General features: G+C 37.1%; 1 pseudogene; it reads right to left on the bottom strand.

The window, feature by feature from the left end:
* Window positions 1–2722: 2722 nt before the first annotated feature.
* On the bottom strand, window positions 2723–3427 carry LOC123946381 (annotated as a pseudogene).
* Between the last annotated feature and the right edge of the window lie 2299 nt (window positions 3428–5726).

The following is a 5726-nucleotide window of genomic DNA, read 5'->3' as shown; positions in this document are numbered from 1 at the left end:
GATGATGGACTGAGTGAATTATTCATATACAAGAAGCTAGATATATTGAAGAACCTCTACATAATGCTACCTCATTACATGTATTTTTCTGGTCCATTGAGATGACTTGGGATAAGTCAACAAAATTTAAACACTATTTTAAAAAAGGATATGTAAATGTTAATGATATAGACTCTTATTCAACAATTACTGCTCTCATCAAGAGAAAGGAGCAAAAATGCAAATTCTATAACTAAAATACAACCCAATAAATCATAAAGGAAGACGGTTAAATAATTTAAGCACCATTAAGGAAGAATACCCTACTAAAAATTAACAACAGAAACCATGTGAGGAATATTTTTCTTTAAATATATCCCTTTTTATTAAAAACATCCACATATTCTCAGATATGTCTTATCCATAGTCTTATCCTCACAGCTCAGCATTTCAAATGCAAAACTTAACTGTTATCAGTATAAAGCATCTGCTTTCCACATATGCCAATTTTTTCAGAAGTTCTTCAAATATCCTATTTTAATGATATCTGAGCTTGCCACATGTTCAGGACTTAGGCCAGCAGTCAATGAATTTGCATGACATTCAATTAGACCTCTAAAATGTCCTGGACTTCAATGATAATAATTATATTCATAATAATATATGCCATGTATTGACCTCTATGATATTTTACTCTAAGCTAACCACACAACAAACATTAGTTCTAATAGTCTCAATTTGTTGTACAGTCAGAGCTGGCACTAAAAATACTTCCTCATGACACTAAAAATAGTTCCACTAACTATGGCCCATATATACCAAAAATCAAGGTACAACTTGGACATAAACTGGAGAGCATTATAGACTGTTTCAGAGGTCTCCTAATCTGCATTTGCTTTAATCCAGAAATTATAAAAATTTTAGGGCCTTAACCTAAAAAAATAATTAAGGATAAATTCAAAGTTTTCCTAAAAGGAAATTTTTTTCTGGAGTTTCTATAGTAGCAAAATATTGAAAACAATTTTAAATGTCCAACAACAGCCATGGGAAATTATGTCATGTAAAAAAAGAGTTATGGATGTTAATATCGTAGTCGTGGTTTATAGTTAAGTAGGAAAAATGTGTTCTAAAATTTTAGGTCAAATGGTACAAATGTGTGCATGCATGTATGTGTGCACAAGGACAAAAGGGACCTATAAAGACATACTCCAGGGTGTTAACAGTAGCTCTTCTAGGTGGTAGGACTGTGAAGGACTCTAGTTCTTTCTGTTCACTTACCTGCATTTTCCATTTCATTTTTTCACAACAATCAACTTTTACAACAGCTGATTTTGCAACTTAAAAAATGCTACTTTAATTTTTTAAGTGTAGTTTTACTTTTTAAGAAATTTGCTCACGTCTCAAAAAGATTAGTCTACAATTTAGGTCTGCTGTCAGAGGTGGTGGGATGCTGAAACCATCTTGTCTTAAGAAAGACACCCCTGGCTTATCACCTCAACATTTTATATCCCTGCAAATTCATAATGTGAGCTATTTTAAAAGTTCAAAATATTCATATCTTGAAAAATTACAATATGCCCTTTCCATTCCTTGCAGTTTTTCTTGATCCATTTTTTCTTGATTTGATGAGATTGGGTTAAATGAACCCTGGAATCTACCAATGTTTCCAAAGTTTCACATACACACACACACACACACACACACACATACACACAAACACACACAAAAAAGCACATGTGATTTTTCTATTCGTTATTTAATAAAATAATTCCTAACTAAAATTTTAACTCAATTTACAATATTTATCAGTTACCAAGGGGATATTTTGTCACCTAAAATAAAAGTAAATCTAAAAGTTAAGTTGTACATTTTTTTTTAGTCTCTATTCAAGAAAGAATGCACCAAACACCTTTGCATTTTTCTTTTTTTCTTTTTTTAAGTACATAACAAAGACCCAGTTTACCAGCTTTATTTTTTTTTTAGGATTTTACTTACTTATTTGATAGAGAGAGCATGAGCAGGGGGGAGGAGAAAGGGGAAAAGGAGAAGCAGGCTTCTGACTGAGCAGTAGGCCACGGCCACAATGGGACTTAATCACCAGGACCCCTGGATCATGACCTTAACTGAAGGAAGATACTTAACCTACTGAGCCACCCAGGCACCTCCAGCTTTACTTTTTTAAACCTAAGCTTAACATTACATATTTAAATAATCATCAAAATTTACTTAGATGCCAGTATTCGTGCACAACTAGAAAACATCCTCAATTTATATCAAATGAGAAACATATTACCATTAATGCATTAATAGCTCTCAATATTAGAAATAACTGAAATTCTTGTGGGGGAAGATTCATCGTGACACTGTTTGGCTCATGTTTCAGACACAATGGAAAAGCAGGTCCACACTGGTGTTAGCATACAAGAGTCAGGTCTCTATGGAAAAGGTTTAATAAAAAAGCAAAGTGCATACAGAGATAGACAACAATTCTAAAGACAAAAAATTAGCTCTATTATGGGGTCCCATCCATAAACTCAAAAGTCTATAATTACTAGGCCTTCGATGAGCTGTGTATAAATAGTACAGTTACAGTTACACTGAAAGTCGAGTTATTTGAAATCTTCAAAAAAAATTTAAGTGTTCCTGCTAATCCTTAACTGGGCTGGATAGAGTCAACATTTCTGTTACATACATGGATTTAATCATTTGTTGTCCAATCATAGCAGCTGCCCCTTACCATTTATCATAAGGACTTCAACAGTCGGCCTTCTTCAACTTCGACTGTTTCTCGATCATTCTCAACAATTCCCGTTCTAGTGATTTTTCTGCCATTAACAATTTTAGTAGAAGGTGATACAGATTTGAAGTTAGGCATCCCACTACCCTCAAAGGTCTTGGAAGAAAATGAAGTGAGGCCCCATGGACCTGGTGAACCAAAGGAAGTAAATCCTCTATCAATGAAGAAAATTCTCCTCCAAAAGGTGGAAATCCACTAAAGGCAGAGATAAACAACCTGTGCCTCACCGGCTTTGGCAGGGACCCATTTGCTTGACCCCAGAAAAGTCCTCAAATGGGTCTTTGAGGAAGCTGAATTAAAATGGGTCCCTTCCACCAAAAAAATACCCTGAAGATGTTGTCTGGGTTTCGGAAGGTGAAGCCACACTCAAAGGGACTGTCAAAATGACCTACCTCCACCTCCATTTAATCCTTCTTTGACATATTTATCATAGATGTCCTGTTTTTTAGCATCTGATAACACTTCATGCACCTCAGCTACTTGTTTGAGTTTTCTCTCCACTTCTTGTTTATTCTCAGGATGCCACTTCAGGGCTGGTTTCTGATATGCCTTTTTAATACGTTCCACCAAGGCATGTCACTGCCCGCCTAGAACTTCAGAGTGATCCAGCAGGCTTAACAGGCTGTGGACGGAGTCGGAGGGCAGAGCCATGGGGGGCTAGAGCTGTGGGGGGCAGGAGCCACGGGGAAGTTGGGGAGGCGGACTAGGAACCTCGAGTGGGGGGAAGAGCAGGACCAGAGGCCGGCAGACGTGTCCCCTCAGCTTCCGCACGGGAGTGCTGGTGGCACTGATGTCCTCTTCTCATGCTCTCCATTCTCTCCCTTTTCCGACAAACAACCCGAAAAGTAAGTTGTAACTTCTTTATTCATCCCATTCCAAAGAAATAGATGCTTCTCTAATCCACACATAACTCCATTTTTAGGAATAAACTTTTCAAGTAAAAACTTTTGTACACTTCTATTCCATCATCTTTTTTAGTTTGTTGGGTCGTGTTTTCCAGAAAATGAGGAATATTGGAAGAAGTCCCAGAAAGACTGGGGCAGGGCCACTATACGTCATGAATTTTCACATAGAATTCTACTTTCAAATAGTTTTATTTTCAGCTTTTTAGTTTGGAAAATGTTACTTTCTGAGGCGTGTAACTAAGATCTCTAAACACGACCACAATGGGAGATGCATCTTTGGTCTGTTTGCAGGTGGGACAATTAACCTCACTGCTAAAATATATACATATTATATTTATATATATAAAGTTATATATAATATATAAAATTATATATATAAAGTTATATATAATATATAAAATTATATATATGTAAAGTTATATATATAATTATATATATTCATATACATATATATAATTTTTTAAGTCAGACCACTTACCTAAGGCTAAGGATAAAAACTACACCGACACAAAATTTTACTCTATAAAATAATTGAAATAATAGAAGTGTGGGGGAAAAGGTCAGTATGAGTATATAGGAATTTTGTATAGCATAGTGGCCTCTGAGTCCTCCAAAACTGGGTTCATAGTTCTTACTTGGCCATTTCCTAGCCGTGTCAACTTGGGCTAGGTACTTAACCCCTGAAAAGCCTCAACATCCTCATCAGTAAAAAGGGCTATAAATTAACCTACCCAACAAGGCCCTCAGGAGGATTAAATGAGATAATCCATGTACAACACTTCACAGAGTGCCTGACACATAGGAAGCACTCCATAAACACATGCCATCTTCGTTTCTGAGACATGGCCATCTGTTCTGTAGGCTGCGTGTTATGAATAATATGTACCCGATGGAGATCATAAGACACCAAAAAGACGGCAACTCCTATGAATTGCATAACGATTTTCAGTGGCAAATAAAGCGCTAATCTGCCCACCACAGTCTGACCTTGAAAGTGTTTTCCAGACTCTGGTGAAAGTCACAGGAGCTCAGGTCTGTAGTCACAAAAGGAATGTGGCTCTTAAAAGCTTACGACAGACCGCAGATATGGGGCAGTTAACTTATCAAGAGGAAATGGGCTCTGGTTTTCTTTGCCGGCCTCAGATTCAGGAGCTGCAAAGTTGAGTCACCAGCTTGCTATCTGACCCCAGGCCAGCCACTTAACCTCTCACTGACCCCATTTCCTTACTTAAAATCAACTCTCCGCTCATGTTCCATTCAAGTCATTATCTCTACCCACAAAAATTGGTTGTGTCTAAGGTGTCCCGAAGATTTTGAAAATTAATTATTCAGTGAGTTGGGTTTACAAAATCGAACTATGAAAGGTTGGGAAATGAGTAAGTCCAGCTCTGCTTTTTGGTGTTTTGGTATTATTTTAAGAGTTTTCTTCCTGGAACAAAATCACCAAGCCAGACAATAAGCTTTGTCTGACACTGTGACCCTAGTTGCTGATGAAGCTTTCTTGTGTTGGTATTTCTGGGAGTGACAGAACGGAAGAGAACAGGAGCCCTTTTGTCAGGAGACAGTCAAGAGGGAAGTAAATTTTCGTTATTTAAAGAGAATTTAGAACAAGCGAGGCAGTAGCATTTGTTAAGGAACTTGTTAAGGAACTTGTTAAGGAACTTAGATCAGCAGCTTGGATTATTGGGTCTTACACTTAGCCCCTGTCTCTACTTAAACTAGGACAATTTAAACAACTATGGGTAACCATAGGAGTAGTCCCTGAATTAATAAGCTCTCCCAGCTACCAACTTACACGAAATTAATGTATATTCACACCCCTCAGTGCTCACTGAGACAAATGTCTCACCTTCCTGGGGTCTTCTGTGAACATCTTGAATACAAAGGTATATTGTGTTTACTTTTTGCCCTTGCTCACACAATGACTAGCTCCAGAAATATTGCTGACAAAAGAGGTGATGAGGAAAAGTGTCTCAAGTGTCAAATCTGAAAGTAACTGAAGTTTACCCTCTTTGTCAGAGTTTTTAAACATCAACCATCTTCCC

This window comes from Meles meles, chromosome 7 (assembly GCF_922984935.1).
Source record: "Meles meles chromosome 7, mMelMel3.1 paternal haplotype, whole genome shotgun sequence".
NCBI lineage: Eukaryota > Metazoa > Chordata > Mammalia > Carnivora > Mustelidae > Meles > Meles meles.
Note: the sequence above shows the minus strand (reverse complement) of the source record. Positions and strands in the feature narration are given on the sequence as shown.